We start from the raw sequence: 23,732 nt of genomic DNA, 5'->3' as shown, positions 1-23,732 counted from the left end.
CGGTACCTGTGATCTTTAAATTTGGCAATCAAGACTAGCGAGAAATAGTTTTGGAATATTGGTTTCAAGCGATGAAAACTACAATTTCTGACTAGCGCTTTCCTGGTAGAAAAACACAATGTAAGGCTTGCATTATTTATCTAATAAAATAACAGCATTTCCAAGAACAAAACTCATTATGCGTTTGGTATAGAGTGACCGGGAACTTCCATTTGAATTTGTTTTGTGAATAAATTGGGCTTTTCCCCCACTTAGTGAATTCATTGAGCTGAATTTTCAGCTATCCAGTAATCAGGGAAATGCAGACTGATCAATTTTCACGAACAGTTGATCCCCCCATATAAAATTTCTACGTGTTCTCCTTGTGAGACGATTTCGAAAGGAGACGAACCGCTATAACGATGATCCATAGCTTATGTCAACCAAATGACTATTGAACCAAATTTTCATTTAGGTAAAAGTAGGAGTGAAAGCACTGTACTTGTTATCGCTAGGATTTATTTTCGCATCACTGGACCATGTGTCCCGAGTATTCAATATACGTGAGGTAATCAGAGTTCGGCATGGGAATAATGTAGGTACATGATCAGGTCAAAGTGTAATTACAGTACCGGACAGAATAAAGTACGCATTGGCCGTTTTTCCATACAAAATTATCAAGTTTGGAGTCTTATATCTCGGTTTCTAGTTGTCCGATTGACCTGAAATTTTCACCGCAGCTTGAAAGTAACCTCAAATTTGCTAGGCTAGAAATTCATAGTTTTTCATTAACGAACTTTTAAGTTATCGCAAATCTCAAATTTCGAGAAAAATGACAACATTTTAAAGTAAAAATAATTTTTAAATGAAAATATTTAGAGCAATATGTCCTTGTACATTTGATAAGACACACAAGTTTGCAGAACATCATTTTTCGGTAAAACTGATTGTTTTCAAAATATTTTCAAAATTAAATTTTGCATTTTTTTGCAAATTGAGAGATTTTCAATAATTTTAAAGATTGTGTTTCAAATGCAGTGATATTTTAATTGAGTAAAATCTATGTTATATCTAGGCTGTGGTGAAAATTTCAGATCAATCGGACCCCTAAAAGCTGAGATTCAGATCTCCAAACTTGACCATTTTGTATGGAAAAACGGCCACTTTATTCTGTCCAGTACTGTATGTAGATCTGTTGAGATCAAGAAACATGCAATCTTTCTGATTGTCAACTAAACTTATTTTTATTGTTTCCAACAACTGTATTACTTCATATGATTATCATTTTATTTTTTCTTCCGATTTCCCAGCCGATGTGAAACAATAATTCGGCAAACCCTGAAAAATTAATGAAAACATAAAACTAGATCTGATTTCAATAAGCATTGATTGTGATTGATGATTTCCGTTTTAGTTGGGGACTCGCTTGGTTAGCTCTGCATTTAATTTCCACTAACAATTCTTTGTCAAACGTGCGGATTTCTGTCAAGAAAATCAAACGCGTGGATTGCTGAGCTCAAGATGACTCATCTGAGCATAAGATATCAACGAGAAAACGATCACAGAGCTCTAAGATAATATCTCACAATTCGATCCATATCATGCTCAGAGTACGGCATAAAAATTAACAAGGCAGGCTCTTTACAGATGTTAATATCAAATTTGATTGTAAACATGTGACGTCACTCCTATCGTATCATATACCTTCCGGACCACTAGATCATTTTTCTCGTTAATTTGTTCGAGGTGGATAGGGATGACGTCGTCAAGTAGCTGTCAGTTTTGGGAATATATCACCTTCTTAATATAGTACACCGTGGCTCAGAGGATCGAAAGATGGAATGAAATGTAATGCCTGTTTCTAGCACAGAACACTTAGGTACCTATAATATTTGATTTGAATTAATTATATAAGAACTGAAGAATTTTCCGGCGAATAGTACGATTAGAGAATGATCTGTGCCAGTTGGGTCGTAATGACTAAAGGAAGACTGTAAGCTTTCAAGCGTGGGAGCCAATACAAAAGTCCACAAAAAGTTTCTAAACTTTTGTATGACAAAAGAAAAACATCTCAAAACCATGGCTCCCAACAAATCACAAACAAAAACAAATTCGAAACTCATACCACCGGCATCACGCATTATATTATCATTTATCTTACCGTATACCGTGTTGCTGTAGTCTGCGCAGATTTAATCTATATCGATACTATATCACGTCATGCAGGAAACTTCAAACTCCAAGTCCAAAACCACCGACTGAATATGTTGTGTGTGTATGGTCACGAAGATTTTTTGCGACAATCAAACAAGGTTGAACTTACAGAACAAGTACTTTCAACAGCAAATCGAGACGAAAAAGAAAGTTGCTATCTCTTTAAGGTGACAGGTGAATATTGAATATAACACAAACAAAATCGAAATTCTCTGAACAAAATTTGAATAAGAGAAACGGTTAATCAGAATATATCAAAAATATATGCTCGATAGGGCCCAAGATTCGCCGCTGCGGATATCTAAGAAATTGATCAAGACCATGCTGAGGATCGTGGGTTCGAATTCCGCCAGTCAATAATCATCTTCCTAATAGCATAGAGAATATCTGCATGTATGTTACATGATATATGAATTAATAGGCAAAGTAAGCTGTCAGTTATTGACAGCGCTCTTAAGGTGATTATAAAAGGAAGCCAAACTTCGAATTTTCAAGTGCACAAGACTAGAGAATCTGACAACAGTTCGCGTTGAAAATCAATCAAACTACTTGCTTGCTGGTGGTGACCAATGGGATAAATTTTCCACGCGAGGCGCTGTTTGGTTCTCATGTCTTGTGCTCTTGAAAATTTGAGGTGTGGCTTCGTTCTATAATCACCTTAAAAACATTTAGCTGAAAAGCTTTTTCTGTCCCATTCTCTGTCTATTCCCTGTAGCGTTGTTGTAGAGAGAAGATGAAATGAAATTCTTTTTTAAACTTCTTCAACTGTCTTCGAGATATTGTAATATCCCCACGACGATGGTTATATTCCTAGAATCATCAAAATCTACTCAACTTGTCTGCTGCAGAGTGTTCGTAGCTAACTTTAATCAAAAATCCAGCGTTGGTAGACAAATTAACACATACTGCACTGCATTACGCAGATGGCCAACCACTCGTTCACATTCCATCGCAGCTGAAAAAGTATGTATCAGTGCCATTTTTTAACCCCATTTCACGCCAAACATTTGACAAAAGTGAGTGGCCCAAAGTGTGACAACAAAGTGGTGGAAGAGTCATTCATTAACTCAACACTTCTTTTATTTATTTTACCACAAAAGCACATGATGCAAACACATACACATAGCCTTTTAACTGACACCCCCACTCGTCCCCATCAATACTTGAACCCCCTTGAGTGCAACCACTAGGATCAATGAGACACACACATACGTATCCACAAACCATAAGGACTGTACTCGAAAATAAAATGCAACACTGTATTTCGTGTACAAAAAGCTTGTTCATGTGACGGATCCGTATGTGCTAATGTTTATATTGGTGGAACACACGGAATTCTAATTTCCAAAAAAGAACTGTCATAGGACTTCGAAATTAACTAATATGAAACGTCTCGGGAAAAGCCTATTTTTTTTTAAACATTGATGAAATTTTGGGTTAAACTTGTTGAGAGTGTAATAATTACATTTTCGAAATTTAGTCACAACCTGTCAAGCGGTTATCGAGGTGGCTTCCAAGCAAAAAGTACTTCGATGAAAAACTTTGGACGTGGTCGTGGACAGGACAGTCCCACAGATAGATCGCAAAAGAGCTGGGAATCGAAAATTCGACCGTTTTCCGTGTTGTAAAATCGTTCAAGGAGCCCCATACAACCTGCGCTGGCAGCGGGAGAAAAGCAAATACATGCATCCCCGCAAAGACAAGGAAGTTAAGGGATTATTTCAAGAGTAAGATCAATTGGTCAGTCAGATTCGTCCAGCAGACAATGAAGTTGGCCGTTCTTCAAGGTAAGGAAGACGCTTAATTGAACATAAAGTATATGATGGCCAAATTTCCTGCAAGGGAGCTGTACTGTGTTGATGCAGCCGAAAATCTTCGTAATGGACGACGAGACATAGGGGAACATGGCCCAAGACGCACTGATGGGGTAAAATGGCTCACCTCATTAAATCATTCCTACAGCGTTTCCATTTGTATTCTTTGCCAAATGATACTAACATCTTGGGTAAACATAGTTGCCGCTACAACCCTTGAACATAAACTAATTTATTTTTCCTTAAATACCCGGTGAAATTCAACATTTTTCCCTTTTTTGCCTAAACGTTAAGGTTTTCCGATAATTTCATTAAGTAATAAGCGTTTCCATACCACAGAGCAAACTCATGGAGTAACATGGTTGCTTACTCCTAGTTCTTTATACTAAATGGAATTCTACCCCACCCATTCGGTCGTTTTAAACCACCCCCATTTATCAACCAACTTTTCCACACGATTTTAGACCGTTAAAAACTCAAATTTGGGAAATGTTTTCAATGTGGAAGTTAGCAAATATTGTAAAGTTACTGTTAGGACTTAGAATGGTGTTAAAATGAAGATCTAATTAAGAGAAAACGACATAAATCCTTAAAGTGGCATTTTGGACCGCTGAGCAGATCACCAGCATGGAGCTTTATGTCAGCTAGTTTCGCCTGGATGTTCCAGAGAAATTTTTGAAGAAGAAGATCGGCAAAGCACTTGCTGTTGCAAGCGATCTAACGGTGTGGCAAACTCGGCAAGCTGTAGGGTCAAATGGTCCAAAATGCCACTTTAAGGATTTATGTCGTTTTCTCCTAATGAGATCCACATTTTAACGCCATTTGAAGTTCTAACAGTAAATTTACAATATTTGCTAGGGTAGAATGCCATTTAGTATGGAGAACTAGTAGTTAGCAACCATGTTTCTCCATGAGTTTGCTCTGTGGTATGGAAACGCTTATTACTTAATGAAATTATCGGAAAACCTTAACGTTTAGGCAAAAAAGGGAAAAATGTTGAATTTCACCGGAAAATTAAGGAGAAATCTATGAGTTTATGTCCAAGGGTTGGGGCGGCAACTCTTGGGTAAACATATTTTAACATTATTTGGCAAAGAATACAAATTGAAACATTCTAGGAATGATTTAATGAGGTGGACCATTTTACCCCATCAGTGCGTCTTGGATCATGTTCCCCTACATAACGAACGGCACCATCAACGGCCAAATATATAAGGAGGAATGCTGAAGCACCTGCTGTCCTTCCGGTCCAATCAAGGTGACAATCAGTTTTGGCCGGATCTAACATCGTGTCATTACGCGAAACTGTTAATGGAGTGGCGAAACGATGTTTTGTGTCAAAGGAGGAGCTTCAAAAATCCGGCTCAAAATAAAGTTTTGATAATAATTTAATTGCCTGTTGCACTTTTTCAGAGTACACTCCTCACGATGGCATTTTGAGCTTCTCCGAAATCTCGAAACCTGTTCAGCCGCACCATGTTCCGTTCCGGAGATCCGTTCCGTCATCCCGCTGCGACACGCTGCTGGTGTTTTGCGGTTTATCATTTTGAGCTCTCAGCTCTGGAAAAATTCACCTCATCACCGCACAAGTGCCACTGCGGCTTCTGTTGCTGCCACTTTGGTGATAAAGAAAGATGATTTTCATATATCTCTTATGTGCCGGATCGATTCCGGGGGGCTGAAGAAGCAACTCAAGCAGGATGGTTGACGGAGTGGAAGAAACAGCGTGCCAACTTGAGCTTATCGAATTGGAAAGCCAGGAGAGGGGGATTCCTGCTTCACAAATAGATTCCAGAAGCTTTCGTGGTACAGTCGCCTCTCCACATCTCGATATCGAAGGGACCATCGAGATAGGGAGAGATCGAGACAAAGAACATTAATTAAATGAACACTAGATTGAAAATCACTCCGTTACTTGGAAAATAATAAACAAAAAAACTTCATTTCGAGTTTCCAAATTGTTGAATCACTTAAATCTGGTCTAGTAACCTTTGATAATGTTCATATCGACATATGGAGAGAAAATTGGGAACAAACAATCAACAGGAAGACATCGAGATATGGAATATCGAGATAAGGAGGATATCGAGATATGGAGAGAGAAATCGTATGCAGAATGAAGGAACCGAAGCAATCATCGACATAGGGAGAGATATCGAGATGTAGAACATCGAGATGTGGAGAGTCGACTGTATATATTCTATGTGGGTTTCCTTACTGTCCAGTCATTCCCATGGTTTTGCTGCATGACTTGTATGTCATCTTATGTTGTTGTTTAGGTTTTTTTGTGACACGAATCAAGTAAATGTTTTAGAAGTTCTGGATATGTTTTCTTATTTTGCGTCTCAGTTTTAGTGATTCAGTTGAAACTTGGTGCACAACAGCATTTCTTCATTCTAGATTTCCGAACATTTCAACCAAATCGTTGACAGATACGCGTATTTCGAACTCAACTGTAGGGCCGTCTTCAGTGTTGTGTACTAGACTTAAATTGAGCCTAGTACACGACACTGAAGACGACCTTACAGTTGAGATCGAAAAACGCGTATCTGTCAAAGGATACAAATTCTAGTGTAATTAAATGGTTGAGTACTAAATTCGGTTTTTCATTTACTTATACTGCCGTGAATCGCAAGTCAGTCCCATCTGCATTTTCGTCAAAATTAAATTGAGTTCAGTTTTCAATATATCTTCCAATACTCTTTCAGCTGCTCTAATGAGATAATGATATTTGTTCTGAAAAAGTAGGAAATAACAGCAAGTCAAATTGTCCCATAATAAAAAGTAACCGCAAATCAGTCCCACTACAGATTTTCGCACTGTGTAACACAAAAATGAACCGTGTTTTGATTATCCTTATATTTTTCTCAGAAAGATACCTTAGTGAATATCAAATTGTGAAAGTCATCATCAAGATTTAAACATGTTCCAATCCTCTGGAATTTTGTGAATATTCGTATGAAAAACGAGTATGGAAACTTCACACCCCATTTTCTCAATCCCTACTTTTTACAGATGGGCTGGCTTGCGATTCACGGCAGTATAGGTATTCCACTAAACAGCTCGAAGATTTATTACCAAATTTAGTATCCAATAAACCCACTAGACAAACAGTTGTGCTCCAATGTTAAATGTGAATTACTTGTGAATATATCTAAATTGTTTATTTGGTAAAGCCAATAAATGTAGCTCAGTGTTAGGTGTATGTGCTACTGTTTTACAATCTGGGATACAGGAAGCATCTCTTACAAAAAATCGGAAACTCAATGGTGGCTACTATTTCAAGACCATTTAAGTGACCTTTCAGAATCTTGCAAACTAGGATAATATCCATACAAGCTCACACCAAGTTTTGAGTTCAACGACTATTTGAGGTTATCCGAAACCACTTACAAGAACAGGTCTTCAGATCTACAAGCGTAACCAGTGATTTCTCTAAGGTTTATGAACAACTTATTTATACACTAGTAGTCCTGGCAAACTTTGTCTTGCATCGAGGAGGCTGATGAAAGACGCTATACAAACTCCCATGCAAAGTGACAGATTTGTTTCCAGTTGTTTTACAGTTGTTCCGGAGAATTTTCCAAAACTTTTCCTTCACACAAACACGTAGAAGTGTTCCGAATGCACTAATGCAACAGTGAAAGAATCATGTGAGTCTGTTAGCCCGTTCTAAAGCTATTTCATGACATACAAACACCATTCCATGAATATAGATTCCGTCAAAGTGTGTGTACAGGGTGATTACTATATCCTGTCAGTAAAATAAGTAATCATAGAAAAAAATGGTTAAATGAATTTTAATTACCAGTGCATATCCAGTTTAGGACATCTATAACATTTGTCTTTGCTATACATAGATAACAAATTAATTTTTTTACCTCAATTTCCAGCCACAAGCATTGTTTCAGTAGCATTACAGTTAACACGCACGTTATTCAAAAGCATATATTTTAACCAAAAAATACATATTTTTTTCGCTAAAATTTTCCAAAATCAGTCTCATTCTATTCCCTAGTAAGTCTAAAAGATTGTGGTAACATGCTGTTTCAATCAGGCAATTTTTTCAGCGAAGTTTAGTCAAAAATACATATCTGTGGAAAACGTGCGTGCCAGGTGCAATGCCTTTAAAACAACACATATGACTAAAAACTAAGGTAAATGAAAAAAGATTTAATCTTAACTTTGTCAAAACAAACTTTATAGATGTGCAAAACAGGATGTACACCGGAAATTAAAATTCATACATACATCTTTTATCTACGAACATTTACTTTACTGACAGGAATTAGTAATCACCCTGTACACTGTTTTGGAAACTTGTAATCAGAATACACAGTGTGTTTGTTTGACAAATTGAAACATGAATTTGCGATAAAATACGCGTTCTAGTGAGACTCGAACTCACAACTCCGTGTACGTTCATCAAGTTTTAAGTTCAGCGACTATTAAAGGTCATCCCAAAGAATTTTGGGTTTAGGTCTTCAGATCTACAAACCATGGTTAGGAAAAATCCTGAAATTCACTCTACAGTAGCCAAGCGAAGCAAACCACAGTCAGCAAAGCCAGTGAATCTCACACCTATCGCTGCTGTATGCAAAAAGCCTCGAAAATAGCAAAATACGGGACAATGAAGGAAATGCCTTCGTCAGTACTGCGGGCGATGGAAACCAACCAGCCCTTACTTTGAGGAAGGTTAAGGATGCCATTCACCAGCTCAAGAACAATAAAGCTGCTGGTAAGGATGTTATCGGAGCTGAACTCATAAAGATGGGCCCGGAGAGGCTGGCCATTTGTTTGCATCGGCTAATAGGCACATCTGGGAAACATAACAGCTACCGGAGGAGTGGAAGGAAAGGGTAAAATGCCCCATCTACAAGAAAAGCGACAAGTTAGGTTACGAGAACTTCCGAGCGATCACCATTCTAAATGGGACCTACAAAATATTAAAGGGTGTCCACGATGAAATTGCCATACACAAAATTGATAAGCAAAATTCGAGATTTCATCCGATTGCCATCAAATTTTCAGGAATTGAAAAAAAAAACAATTAAACTTCATTTTACCATTTTACTCGTATTTTATTTACAGTCCATACGCAAATGCCCGCACCTTGGCCTTAACCCCGGCCATAAGATTCTGCACAACCTGTGAATCAACCGTTTTCTTGCATGTAAACCCATACTTTTTATGGGCTTCGTGGCCGTGCGGTTAGTGTCGTCAGGCAATGAGTGCATCGTGTCATGGGGTGTGGGTTCGATTCCCGCTGCAGCCATTGAAACTTTTCGTGAGGAATGTTTCTCGGCTATACCATTGGAGCATGCCTGTCCGTTGTCTAGTGTTAAGTTACAGTCTGTGCAGCTAAATGGCTGAAGACGGTGTCCGTGTCTTTTTTTTTTTTTTTTCTTCAGTTCTTCGACTATCTTCACTACCTTAGGTCGTTTAAGAAGGTGCTGCTACATAATCGCCCAGTACTTTTTGATGAGGCGGAGCTCCGGAGAGTTGGGAGGGTTGAACATTTTCGGCACGAAATTGACCTTAATGTCCGCATAGCACTTCAGCACGTCCTTGGAGTAGTGGCATGAGGCCAAATACGGCCAGAAGATTATTGGGACGTTGTGGGCCTTCAGAAGAGGAAGCAGCCGCTCCTGGAGGCACTCTTCCATGTACACCGTTCATCGTGTCCTGGGTCACGAAAGGTACACTCCGCTTCCCGTACGTGCAGAAGGCTTGCCATACCAGGAATTTCTTCGCAAATTTGGACATTTTTTGAGTGCGGACATGCTCCGGAACGCTGAACTTACGCTTGGCCGTGAAAAACAGGTTGCCGGGGACCTGTTTGAAGTCGGCCTTCACATATGTTTCGTCGTCCATGATGCAACATTCAACTTTCGCCAGCATGTTGAGGTACAACTTCCTGACACGGGTTTTGGCGGACTTGTTCTGCTTCTCGTCGCGATTAGGGGCCTTTTGTACCTTGAACGAACGCCCAGCCTTAGTTTTGGAATTCTGGACAAAACTTCGGCTTAGGTGCAGGTTCTTAGCGACACCCCGAACGGAGGCGTTCGGGTTTCGGTTGAAGGCCCCAAATGCGCAAGATTTTATCACGTACGAGCTGTTCTTTCGACTTCATTTCCGCGAGTTTTGATCACAGGACTTTAAAACTTGCAGGATGTAAATAAAGCACTATGAACTAAATTCACCCAAATTTTCATTAAATTCTACCCAACGGTTAAAAGGTTAGAGCAACTTCATAGTGTGGCAATTTCATCGTGGGCACCCTTTATCCCAGACCATCTTCCGTCGTCTGTCACCTGTAGTAAACGAGTTCGTGGGAAGTTATCAAGCCGGCTTCATTGACGGTCAATTGACAACGGATCACCTCTTTAAATCATGGACGAGAACAGTTTTCCAGGGAAGCTCACGAGACTGATAAGAGTGACGATGGAAGGTGTGCAAAATTGTGTGAAAAATTCTAAAAATCGCTTTCAATAATTGTTTGATGTTTTGGATGATTCCCATACATCGATTTCTAAATTTAACTATGAAGTTTATTACTTGCTAAATTTCTAAGTGATCTTCATTTTATTTTAAATAGCCATTTTTAACTGGTTCAAGCATACCTATATCAAGTTCGTGGTGTTTAATTGGAGGTTCACATTGAGAAGAAATAAGGAATATTCAAATAAACTTCATAAAGATTATCAAGATTTTTTGAAAACACATCACAAAACAAAACTGTTGTTGAGCGTGAGCGAAAGTTATTGCTTAACAGCTTTTTCTTAAACACAGTTTCACTAAATCACAGGTTGAATTCTCAAAAAGTCTTGGAACAAAATTACAGAATCTTTACCAGGGCTCTCAGAGTACGGTACATATTGATCACAGTAAATACTGTTAGTGTCACCTAGGCATTTTGCCGCATCGTGCTAAGGAGTGTGGGTTCGATTCCGCCTCAGGTCGAAAAACTTTTCGAGAGGAATGTTTTCCGACTGTGCCACTGGGCGTTGCATGCTAGTCCGTTGTCTAGAGTGGTGCTTCCTTCAAAGGGCAAATAGCCTACTGGAAGCATTAACGTGTAGTGTCTTTAATATCCTGAACAGGCTTTTCACATGATGCAGCTTCGGGCGAATTTATTTTGTAAGCTTCTAGGCAGAATATTCAATAATATTTTTAAAATATTCGAGAAATCCAAACCTGGTAAAAATTTTCACACAATCCTGAACAACATATTCTGAGAATTTCATGTGCAGAGCAAAGAATGATTTTTTCACTAGTACGAACCAGAATGTGTTCATATATCACTGACAATAGTTTTCTATTTTTCAAAAATGTTCGAGTTAGTGGAGATGGTTTAGCATTTATCAATTTTACATCATCTCACAATATTATTTAAGAAATTTAACCCGAGAAGGAAATTACCCCAAATAACTCATACGAGTACCACTGAAAAAAGCTATTGAGTAAGCAGTGCTTAAAAATCAAATCTGCGCTTGTTTCCAAGCGCTTTTTTATCAATTATTAAAACAACTTCCTGTCTTTCCATGTCACTATTTAGGAATATTCTGTTATTTCTCTAAACAAATTGAAAAACTCTTGGCAAAACAACTTAAAACCATTTTTTCAGGAAGAGTTGTTAATTAAACTTATTTTTAAATTAACAGAAGCCTTTGTACTTTGTTTAAACAATGAATATACAGTTTGCACATTGTATTAAAAAGACAAAAAATAGATAGCCCAGTGGTTTCAACAGGAATTTCTCTGATGGTACGCTCAGTTGTTTTTACGTCTCATAAGCAATAATTTTCTTATGAAGTTTTTCAAAACATCTTTCAGACAATCTTAAACAGTTCTCAATAAGAATTATCTTGTAGAGCTTCTATTGACATTTACCAAATATTTTAGTGTACTCTAAAATAGTGAACGGCTAGCTAGTATTATTTTATAACTACAATCAAAGTTGATTCAATATGAGAAAGAGCCATAATGATTTATAACATTAGCTCGGCATTTGTAGGATATTTTGTAAAGAGTTAAACAGTAATGCTAGTTTTATGCACACCGTTTATATGCATATATTACAGATTGGGCAGCATGATTACTTGGATTGTTCTACGGAAACTTCAAACACATATAGACTTCCAACACAAAATTGACTTAGGGGCGCCCAAAGGGAGGTTTTCCAAGGGCGCCGTGAGGCCACGCTACGGCTCTGGCTACATGCACAGGCCCCTCCCCGAAGAAATAGTGTAAGGTGGTTCCGGGGAGATAAGGGTCTGAGTCCAAGGGTCATGTCGACGCACTGTTCACCACTTGAGCAGTACTAAAAGAATTGCTTAAACACAGTGCATAGGCTGGTTTTAGCGGGTCGTCATTGGTGCGTCATCCCCGCATTTCCTGAGTTACCTTATCAGAGGATTTGTTTGCAGATTTCGCCTTTGTAAAAAAAAGTAATTTCCATTCTAACAGCACGTCTTGTAAGAATTGATGAAACAACAATATATCAAAATGTTTAACATCTAGCTTCACTTAATAATACTTAATAATTTTAATAATAATAGATTTAAAAACAGTATAACAGCCCATTTTCAAAAGAAGGCAAAAGTTATGATTAAATCAACAGAAGATTGGACTCCAAAACATATTGCTTTATAATAAAATAAAAATACATCAAAAATTGCATTCAGAATCATCGAAGTAATTGTGCTACTTTTCCCCGAATGTCATTTCCCCGAATGACCAGTTTTCCCGGAAAGTATTGCAGTTTAAATAGGTGCTATAATAGTCTTCAGCAGTGCTGGGAATGGTAATAGTGGTTGGCTTGGATTTCGCGAAAATCACGTGGCTTTCCCAGTACAGTAGTTCAAAATCGTGAATCTCATCAAGTAGCCTTTGTTGGGTACACGAATTTTCTAAATCGTTAGTGTCATTGAAGGCTCCAAATGCGGGAAATGCAGCGGGAATTAGAACATTTTTCTACAGTAATTTGGGTTGCCCTTAGTAACGGGTGTTTTGCAATTTTCAAGGCTCTTTGCCTACAGCAGCGATAGGCGCGAGTTTCTCTGGCTTCGCTGACTGCGATTGGCTTTGTTTGGCTACTGTAGAATGAATTCAAGATTTTTTCCCAACCCTGGTCTTCAGTGGCTTGATAACGAACGAGAAAGAACGATTAGCAATCTTAAAACGGAAGTATTCTGTCATTCTCAGCTATACACATGTTGGCAAAAATGCTGAGAACATTAAAACTCGAAAGAACTGTCAATTCAATAAAGAAGGGTGCATATTAGATGGCCATTTCGTTCACCACCCTGAAATGTATGAAGTTACAACAATTATTAGTGCCAAATACTTTTCGGGTAAGTGAGCTAATCGGGGAACTGGCATTCGGGGAACTTGCGTTCGGGAAAAGTAGCACAACCCATCGAAGTAACTGCAGTAATCGATTTTTCTTTTCGGTAATCACTTGAGCAGATCAATGTTATCGTTTGCCGCCCTTTTGTCAGTTGGAAATATAGCTCCAAAGAACAGCCTATTCATAAAAGAAGGTGAAATTTATTTAAATTATGAATCAACAGTGTACGTACATACGTATAATTATGTTTTAGAAAAAAAAAACATATAACGTTTGAAAAAAGCATAAATTTGTGCGAACTGTTAAAAATCTTCAGTGCTTAAATTTATTCCAATAGCGAAACTCAAAAGAAGAATTAATGAAAGAAGGGTAATTTCTGTATAAATAATAAAAGACTATTGGCAATAACTTTCCTAATATGCTTTAGTTTATTCAAGAGCATGTGATTGTTGAATAAAGTGTCATTTTGTATCAATTGACTCCAGAACAAGTCTGATGTCATCAGAAAAATTCAATAGAAACGTACAAACGAAAAATTGAGAAATTCTTGGTTTCAGACTCATTATGCCAAACGACCATTATGTGAAACGGCTATTATGCCAAACGACTTTATGCCAAATGACCTACCACCATTTTATCTTACGTTAGCAATAATTACAATAATGGAGCTCCCGTTGAGAACAGATTACCTCTTTAAATCTGAATACCTATACTTCAAGGATGGAGTTCAAAAAGACATACCTTAGATTATCACGGAGAATATAGCAAACAAGATGTTCTCTTGCCGTAGCACAAGTTTCAATGTTCCGGGTTAACTAAACATTCATTAGAATGTAACAAAATAAAGCTGCGTTGCATCAAAAGCATAAAAATAATTTTACGTAATATTACGTCAATGGAATAAGGTAATTGGAATTTTCGTAAAAAGAAGTAGTTTCGTTTGAATTAACAAATTTTGTTAATTCTGAAATTAATAATTTAAGTTGAATATGAATTGCATTCATAGCTCAAAATTTCCAGAGCAAAGCAAAAGCAGAAAATCAGACAGCCGTCCAAGCTGACATCTTGATCGTTGGTCACTTGCTGGCTTTAGCAATAGATCAAATTTTCAGCATGAACGGCAGTTTGGTTCTCCAGTGTTGTGCTCTGGAAGATTGAAGGTGTGGCTTTGATTTTTCTTCACCGTAACCTCTTACTATTTGTATCTTAGTATTATACCAAAAAAATTGATTGAAACTCCTTAAACCTGATGAAAATTTTTGCCCCAATTTTGCCTCAATGTAGAATCAAATTATCTGCATAAATGTTTCTTCTAGTATATTCTAGGTTAACGTGCAAGGATGGTGTTTGAAGTAAATTACTGGCAACGCAGCGACACTGAAACAAAATCATTGTAAAATTCGTTATGGTTTGAGGAAGATTTAATGCAAAAATAACAAGCTCAATTGGCAATCATAAATTTCATAAGCACTCATCTCTTTTGCCCAAGTATCTGATTAAGCTAAAGTTCACATTAAACGCTTAAAGAAAGTGTTTGACCCGTTAGGCCTGAGTGAAAGCAAAAATTTAGCACCCTTACGTAATGGATTGAAATATTTTTTTGCCAGTATACTGGTGCATAAATCTTGTTTCTTGAAGTGGCCAGAGGAACTTGGGAACATTGCTGTGGCCGAAGTTATTCCGGTGGGTCACTGGGTAAAGTTGGGTAGAAACGAGCTATTTTTCGGGACACGCCAAGTCATCTCTATTTTTTGCAATGACAATCATTTTAATTTGTATAAATCATTAGATCAGATTAGATTTGATATTCAACATTATAAATGAAATGAAACCATTTAGAATATATCGGATGTGGCCACTCGGACTCAATGCCCTGCAGAACCGGATAAAGTTTTGATGGGTACTAAACCGTTTGAATTTGCGAAAACTAGAGATCAAAAACAAATAGTGCAAAAAAATGCTTTTCCATAAGCTTGGCACAGGTGTTAAGATACGAACTACCCATTTTATAGTAAATTTGAGCAGTCACGGAGACCCGAAAACGGTCATTTGTGGAGTCAATCAAGTACAAAGGCCCAACACTATTATCACCTGACCTGACCCAGTGTCCCACCGGAATAGCTCCGACCACAGGAACTTTTCCGATATTCTTTGACCATATTTAGAAACTAGATATACGTGTGAGTATACATTTATACATTTAGATACAAAAAAATAATAAATCCGTTAAGTATTCGCTGGTCGGTGAGAGTTTTAGTATTTTTTTCTTTCTCTCAGGCCTATATGGGTTAATTCCATTATTAAGTACAGAATAGACCTCTGATAAGGTAAGCTTTCCGTATACCTATGACAAAATAAGTCTATTTATTCTCTGCAAAACCAAACAACCAAACTCATGTGGTTGCTGTGAACATAGTAAGCCGAAAGGGGTGGGACATTTCGCATAAATACGTTTCGCATACGGACGTTTGGCATAATGGACATTTGGCATAATCAGAATATATAACCTTCTTTAAAATGCTACCTGATCTTATATGAAAATGCTTTATGCGAAACGTCCTTATGCGAAACGTCTTTATGCGAAATGGGTCACCCCTTAAGCCGAGCAAATCGAATCACTGGCAGCTACTCAAAACTAATCTTGATGTAGCTCAAGATCAGTAGGCTGTCCCGTCCCTTGGTCACAATAAAACCCAAATTATTTACTAAACTCAAGTATGCTGTTCCGCTAGAGAAAAGTCAAAATTTCTGCCCAAGAAATGGTCAAGAAATTTCCTACAGAGAGCTCCATTTGTAATGACATTTCTTTTCAGCTGCGTACTGCGGTCAACGAAAAATGCTTTTCTGGAGCATTTCTTGCAAGAAATTTCCCACGCATCTACCGTTTTGTCTCAAATTCCGAACAGACCCATATTCCGAACACTCGGTTTTTGTATGGCGATTTGGTTGAAATGTTTCGCTGAAATATGTCACCAAATAACAAGGAAATGCTAGTTGATTGCAGCTCAATTTTAACGTCCCCAATATAGAGAAACTTTAAAGTAGATGGAGTACCGTGTACCTTTTAATTCCGCTCCTAAATGCTTATCTTTGACAGATACGCGTATTTCGACTACCACTTGCAGTCTTCTTCAGTGTCAGTTACTCGTGGATACGAGTAACTGACACTGAAGAAGACTGCAAGTGGTAGTCGAAATACGCGTATCTGTCAAAGATAAGCATTTAGGAGCGGAATTAAAAGGTACACGGTACTCCATCTACTTTAAAGTTTCTCTATTTGAGATTCTGCTCAGAGGATTCGAACATTCATTAAAGAGTCCCCAATATAATTTATACCGCGGGGCAAGTGATGATTCTCTAGTTTGAGACTAGTACAACAAGCTCAGATAAATTTATTTGTAAAATTGTTTATTTGAATACGATTTATTCGTGCTGTTCGAAATTTGAATCAAGGTGTTCGGAATATGAGACAGAATGAACACAGTGTTCGGCATTTGAGACAAAATGTTGTTCCATACTTTTATGTTAAAACAATACTAAACAAGCTAAAATTAATTATTTTATCGACGCACACAACAGCTAACAGTTAGACTTTGTGAGTAAATTGAAATTTTCACAAATATTTGCTAATTTATGCCTATCAGATGCATTTGAAATCACTGTTGGCCTTAAGTGTTCGGAATATGAGTCAAAACGGTAGATAGGCGATTACTTTTCTGTTGAAGTGCGTACCGTTTTGACTCATATTCCGAACACTTAAGGCCAACAACAACTTCAAATGCATCTGATTGGCATGAATTGGCTGATATTTGTGTAAATTTTAATTTCTTCGCAAAGTTTTACTGTTAGCAGTTGGGTTTATCAATAATAGTTTTGATTTAATTAGTTTTAGTGTTGTTTTACGTAAAAGTATGGAACAACATTTTGATTCAAATGCCGAACGCTGTGTTCATTCTGTTCCATATTCCGAACACCTTGATTCAAATTCCGAACAGCACGAATAAATTGTATTCAAATGAATAATTTCGGAATATGAGTCTGTTCGGAATTTGAGACAAAACGGTACTTCGCTGCTAATTCTTAAATCACCCTTCAAACTCATTTTTCTCGAACAAACATCAGAACTGCTCCTTAAATACTGATTTGAATAATGTTGAATGGAAAATTGTAGCACTAATCTATCTTCTATATAAATAAAAATGGAATGGTGTTTGTATGTCACGAAATGGCTTGAGAACGGGCTATCGGATTTTGAAAATTCTTCTATACTTATGTTTCCAAAGAGTTCCGACGTGTTTGGGTACATAAAAAGTACAGGATAATGCATGAGGAAGTTGAGAAAAACGGAGGTGAACTGAACTGTTACTTTGTACGGAACGTTTCAAGGCGTTTTTAAACAACCTACTTGATGGCAAGACAAAGTTTGCCAGGACCACTAGTTGATAATATTTTCATACTCCAAAATTATCTGGGTTTATTTATTGAAATTAAATGTTGTCATTACAATTTTAAGTAATATAAACGGCCGTATCAATGATGTGTGAGGAAAGTAAAAACGCTTACAACACATTAAACTAAAGTTGCATCCGACTGCCATTCCTGAGAATATGATGACGCATTTCAGTGGAATACTTCAATCAAATCTCCATACAAAATCCGAGTGTTTTAAATCTAAGACAAAACATTTATTTTACTTTTGATCTCTTCTAATGATTGAGAGACTTTTCAATACCATCTTGAACAAACGTTTCGTTTTGTGATCATAAGTGAACATTTTTAATGACCTTGTTGAATAGCTGTATGTTTACCGCTCCAGCTATTTGATTCCCTGTGAATATAATATTATGATTGTCGAAAATAGATCATATGGTTCACACACAAAAATCATCCAGGGGCATTGGGTGAGTACGTCATATAAAATTTTCCGAATCACAACTGCTCTTCCTTACTCTACCATACTTTTGCCCGACAGCATGACATACACAAAAAGACCACTCGATTGAGTGAATGAGAATCTGAATAAGTTCGTATTTCATTATCCCGAAAAAAAATCTTTCTGTAGCGCTGCCGTCACCGTTATGCTATAAATAGATGGTGCTCCAGGAAGGATATTAAATTTCTGTTTTTAGAATAGGTGCATTTTAAAATACTATGGAAATGATGAGATAAGAATTCATTCGGATACGTAAATGCGCTTGGATACGTTTGTTGTTAAATTACAAAAATAAAATTCAAAGTGAAAGTAAAAAACAATATTTTTGACATCAACAATTTGGTGCCGATTTGCCACCGGGCTTGCATAAATTAGTTGTCATTCGAACCTAGTCATTCTGGAAACAACAGTTATCTGTTCTGTATCAACTTTTAGCATAACTATCTACCTATGCCATCTGAGTAGCCAGCAATATTCTCTACAGCACATATTTTGTCAAAACAGTTCATATGCTCGCTAATCATAATATGCAATTAAAAGTCCAATTACCGCTTCCTGCTCATACTCACAGTAAAATAATTTGACGTTTCACCTCTGAACGCTTGCCCTTGCCTCTTTCTGATATCCCTAGCACCCAAATACCCGTCCTCCAATGAAAAACATTTGAATACTTCTCATTTCCTGTGAGAGTTTATTTTCTGTTGCATATACATATAAATAAAAGTTCCACGTTACCACCCAAAAATGGGTCGAAATAAAAACCTTCCCCCTGCCATCCGAACAAATGTACCAAATAATTTCCACCCTACTGGTGCTACGCAAAGTACACTAACTGGCTGTGAATACGGCAGAACTACAGACTCCTCCCGGAAGGTGCGGTATCAAGAATTGCTGTTTGTACTTCAAAAAATGTAAGATTACACCCCAACCTCTTTTTACGACCGTTATCGGGGGGTCGTAAAAAAAATCGGTCGTAAAAAAAAATCAGGGTTATAATTATGTTTTTGAAAAATGCCATGTCTAGATGCGGAAATACTGATTTGAGATATTCGGCAAAGTTGAAGCATGGGTTGAGAACTTTCCAAAATGGCCGTTCAAGTTTTCATATTTTGGTAATAGATGGCAACACCGCTCGATTATTATCAAAAGAGCCAATTTTATGGGGGTGTGATATGCAAATACCAACAAATTTTAAAGACAACGATACCGAATGTTCACCAAAGTTGAAGGAAGTGTTGCGTGCCATACAGTCGGCAGAATCACAAATGTTCATGCGGCTGGCAACACTGTTTAAGAAGAATAAAGAAGGGATCAAAACCATAAAACTTGAACGGAACAGAAAAATAGAATGCTTTGCAACATAGCAACAGTCTTCAACTGTAATCCAGTTTTTTCATGAAAGGTTCAAAATTTCGTCGTAGCTGGCAACACTGCTTAAGTGAAATTGCATCACCAGGCAGTACAAGTGTGCATGCAACTTTTGTTTTGCGGATATCTCAGGATCATGACCACTTAGAAAGATGGCGTCTTCGGCAAAGTTGTTCAGTAGCTCAAGGACTATAATTATTCTAGCCAAGAGTTTCGAGATTTTGCCACCAGGCGGTGCTAGTGAGCATAGAACATTTGTATTGCGTATAGCTCAGGACTCTAAACACTTAAAAAGATGGCGTCTTCGGCAAAAATGTTTAGTAGCTCAAGGACTATCATTATTCTAGCCAAGAATTTCGAGATTTTGTCAACAGGCGGCGCTAGTGAGCATAGAAATTTTGTTTTGCGGATAGCTCAGGACCCTGACCACTTAGAAAGATGGCGTCTTCAGCAAAGTTGTTCAGTAGTTCAAGGACTATCATTATTCTAGCCAAGAGATTCGAGATTTTGCCACCAGGCGGCGCTAGTGAGCATAGAACTTTTGTTTTGCGGATAGCTCGGGATCCTGATCACTTAGAAAGATGGCGTCTTCGGCAAAGTTGTTCAGTAGCTCAAGGACTATCATTATTCTAGCCAAGAGTTTCGAGATTTTGCCACCAGACGGCGCTAGTGCGCATAGAAATTTTGTTTTGCGGATAGCTCAGGACCCTGACCACTTAGAAAGATGGCGTCTTCAGCAAAGTTGTTCAGTAGTTCAAGGACTATCATTATTCTAGCCAAGAGATTCGAGATTTTGCCACCAGGCGGCGCTAGTGAGCATAGAACTTTTGTTTTGCGGATAGCTCGGGATCCTGATCACTTAGAAAGATGGCGTCTTCGGCAAAGTTGTTCAGTAGCTCAAGGACTATCATTATTCTAGCCAAGAGTTTCGAGATTTTGCCACCAGGCGGCGCTAGTGAGCATAGAACATTTGTATTGCGTATAGCTCAGGACTCTAAACACTTAAAAAGATGGCGTCTTCGGCAAAGTTGTTTAGTAGCTCAAGGACTATCATTATTCTAGCCAAGAGATTCGAGATTTTGCCACCAGGCGGCGCTAGTGAGCATAGAATTTTTGTTTTGCGGATAGCTCAGGATCCTGACCACTTATAAAGATGGCACCTCCGGCAAAGTTGTTCAGTAGCTCAAGCGCTACCATAATAAAAGCTATGAGATTCAAAATGTTGCCACCAGGCGGCGCTAGTGAGCATACAACTTTTGTTTTACGTATAGCTCAGCATCCTGGCCACTTAGAAAGATGGCGTCTTCGGCAAAGTTGTTCAGTAGCTCAAGGACTATCATTATTCTAGCCAAGAGATTCGAGATTTTGCCACCAGGCGGCGCTAGTGAGCATAGAATTTTTGTTTTGCAGATAGCTCAGGATCCTGACCACTTAGAAAGATGGCGTCTTCGGCAAAATTGTTCAGTAGCTCAAGGACTATCATTATTCTAGCCAAGAGTTTCGAGATTTTGCCACCAGGCGGCGCTAGTGAGCCTAGAACTTTTGTTTTGCGGATAGCTCAGGATCCTGACCACTTAGAAAGATGGCGTCTTCGGCAAAGTTGTTCAGAAGCTCAAGTACTATCATTATTCTAGCCAAGAGATTCAAGATTTAAAATCAGATTACTAAGAATCAAGGCTTCAAATTATTACCATTTTAACTTTCTAAATCTCATTCTCATCAATTACTGTGTCACTGCCAGAGCTTTGCACCTTGGCGCTATATAATTCCAGCTTGCCTCTGTGTGAACTCTGTGAGACACTTTCATTCGACAGCAGAGCAAACGGCTTCATGGGCTAGCAGAAAAAAGAGACGACGATAAAAATTATTATTATTTGCAGGAGGAAATTATTTTAATTTACGAGCTAGCAAATCCAACAAGGCGCGCTGCTGTATTCAGAACTTTGACACAATCATGTCTGACGGTCTGATCTCTTGGCTAGAATAATGATAGTCCTTGAGCTACTGAACAACTTTGCCGAAGACGCCATCTTTCTAAGTGGTCAGGATCCTGAGCTATCCGCAAAACAAAAGTTCTAGGCTCACTAGCGCCGCCTGGTGGCAAAATCTCGAAACTCTTGGCTAGAATAATGATAGTCCTTGAGCTACTGAACAACTTTGCCGCAGACGCCATCTTTCTATAAGTGGTCAGGATCCTGAGCTATCCGCAAAACAAAATTCCTATGCGCAATAGCGCCGCCTGGTGGCAAAATCTCGAAACTCTTCGTTAGAATAATGATAGTCCTTGAGCTACTGAACAACTTTGCCGAAGACGCCATCTTTCTATGTGATCAGGGTCCTGAGCTACACGCAAAACAAAATTTCTTTGCCCACTAGCGCCGCATGGTGGCAAACTCTCGAAACTCTTGGCTAGAATAATGATAGTCCTTGAGCTACTGAACAACTTTGCCGAAGACGCCATCTTTGTATGTGGTCAGGGTCCTGAGCTACACGCAAAACAAAATTTCTTTGCCCACTAGCGCCGCATGGTGGCAAAATCTCGAAACTCTTGGCTAGAATAATGATAGTCCTTGAGCTACTGAACAACTTTGCCGAAGACGCCATCTTTCTAAGTGGTCAGGGTCCTGAGCTATCCGCAAAACAAAATTTCTATGCGCACTAGCGCCGTCTGGTGGCAAAATCTCGAAACTCTTGGCTAGGATAATGATAGTCCTTGAGCTGCTGAACAACTTTGCCGAAGACGCCATCTTTCTAAGTGGTCAGGATCCTGAGCTATCCGCAAAACAAAAGTTCTATGCTCACTAGCGCCGCCTGGTGGCAAATCTCGAATCTCTTGGCTAGAATAATGATAGTCCTTGAGCTACTGAACAACTTTGCCGAAGACGCCATCTTTCTAAGTGGTCAGGGTCCTGAGCTATCCGCAAAACAAAAGTTCTATGCTCACTAGCGCCGCCTGGTGGCAAATCTCGAATCTTCTGGCTAGAATAATGATAGTCCTTGAGCTATTGAACAACGTTGCCGAAGACGCCATCTTTCTAAGTGGTCAGGGTCCTGAGCTATCCGCAAAACAAAATTTCTATGCGCACTAGCGCCGTCTGGTGGCAAAATCTCGAAACTCTTGGCTAGAATAATGATAGTCCTTGAGCTACTGAACAACTTTGTCGAAGACGCCATCTTTCTAAGTGGTCAGGGTCCTGAGCTATACGCCAAACAAATGTTCTATGCACACTAGCGCCACCTGGTGGCAAAATCTCGAATCTCTTGGCTAGAATAATTATAGTCCTTGAGCTACTGAACAACATTGCCGAAGACGCCATCTTTCTATGTGGTCAGGATCCTGAGCTATCCGCAAAACAAAAGTTCTATGCTCACTAGCGCCGCCTGGTGGCAAATCTTGAATCTCTTGGCTAGAATAATGATAGTCCTTGAGCTACTGAACAACTTTGCCGAAGACGCCATCTTTCTAAGTAGTCAGGGTCCTGAGCTATCCGCAAAACAAAATTTCTATGCGCACAAGCGCCGTCTGGTGGCAAAATCTCGAAACTCTTGGCTAGAATAATGATAGTCCTTGAGCTACTGAACAACTTTGTCGAAGACGCCATCTTTCTAAGTGGTCAGGGTCCTGAGCTATACGCCAAACAAATGTTCTATGCACACTAGCGCCGCCTGGTGGCAAAATCTCGAATCTCTTGGCTAGAATAATTATAGTCCTTGAGCTACTGAACAACTTTGCCGAAGACGCCATCTATCTAAGTGGCCAGGATGCTGAGCTATACGCAAAACAAAAGTTGTATGCTCACTAGCGCCGCCTGGTGGCAACATTTTGAATCTCATACATAGCTTTTATTATGGTAGCGCTTGAGCTACTGAACAACTTTGCCGGAGGTGCCATCTTTATAAATGGCCTGGATTCTGAGCTATACACAGAACAAAAGTTCTATGCTCTCTAGCGCCGCCTGGTGGCAAAATTTTGAATCTCATATTTATTATTATGGTAGCGCTTGAGCTACTGAACAACTTTGCCGAAGGCGCCATCTTTCTAAGTGGCCAGGATCCTGAGATATTCGTAAAA

This window comes from Aedes aegypti, chromosome 2, assembly GCF_002204515.2.
Source record: "Aedes aegypti strain LVP_AGWG chromosome 2, AaegL5.0 Primary Assembly, whole genome shotgun sequence".
NCBI lineage: Eukaryota > Metazoa > Arthropoda > Insecta > Diptera > Culicidae > Aedes > Aedes aegypti.
The sequence above is the reverse complement of the archived record's forward strand: the minus strand, read 5'-3'. Positions refer to the sequence as shown.